This window comes from Halyomorpha halys, unplaced genomic scaffold (assembly GCF_000696795.3).
Source record: "Halyomorpha halys isolate HHAL.00 unplaced genomic scaffold, Hhal_1.1 Scaffold217.1, whole genome shotgun sequence".
Lineage (NCBI taxonomy): Eukaryota > Metazoa > Arthropoda > Insecta > Hemiptera > Pentatomidae > Halyomorpha > Halyomorpha halys.
This window is the reverse complement of record NW_027114159.1, coordinates 546,514-547,323: the sequence shown is the minus strand read 5'-3', so window position 1 is coordinate 547,323 and position 810 is coordinate 546,514. Positions and strand designations below refer to the sequence as shown.

General features: G+C 30.0%; 1 protein-coding gene across 1 annotated transcript in view; it reads left to right on the top strand.

The window, feature by feature from the left end:
- The window catches only part of LOC106679744 (fatty acyl-CoA reductase wat), a 25,835-nt gene that overhangs the window by 998 nt on the left and 24,027 nt on the right, over positions 1–810 (top strand). The gene's annotated exons all lie outside the window — the stretch shown is intronic.

The following is an 810-nucleotide window of genomic DNA, read 5'->3' as shown; positions in this document are numbered from 1 at the left end:
AAATGTTATTGGAGTTCTATCAGTGGGTAGATTCTCCACATGTTTTTATCATGTCACTAAGTCACCTACAGCAAATTTACTTGTTGTATATATGTATATGCAGTTGTATACAATAACAATAAATAAATTTAAAAAAAAAATATTTATACATATGGAGTTGGTAGCTCTGTGGTAAGGCACTACGCTACTAACTCCAAGGACCCGGGTCCGAATCCGGCTGTGGGAGATAATTATTTTCTGTTTCACTGTGGGCTCAGGAGTCCTCCGTGGTCTACCCAGCCTCATAATTAGGTGAAAATCTGGTAGTCGAACGAAATTCTAACCAAATCACCCCCTTGCACAACCGTTGGTGTAGTAACAGTACTTTCTTACTAAGTACTATACATCTGACCATCATTGGTTTTATGGGTTTGATACACATTTAATTTTATATTTATATATCTGATTTAATTTATGGCCTCCTTCATAAATTATCAATACAAAATCATACACTTTGTTCTTCATATTTCAGGACGGATAAATATATTTATTCATCGTCTGTTAATATAAAAAAATAAATCGATTAAAATTATGTTTTATTAAATTTCTTTTCTAGTTTAATTATATGATTTAAAATTTGCATTATATTTGTATGTAAAACGTGTAAAATTGAGATCGAGATAATTATATGTGGTGCTTGATTTTCAATGCAGTTTCAATATGTATAAATAAATTTAAATAAGATGAGACTGAGGTAGTAAAGTCCGAGTGATATTAAAAATAATTCATTTGAATAGATTTTTATTTTAATATATCAGACTTTTGCGATGT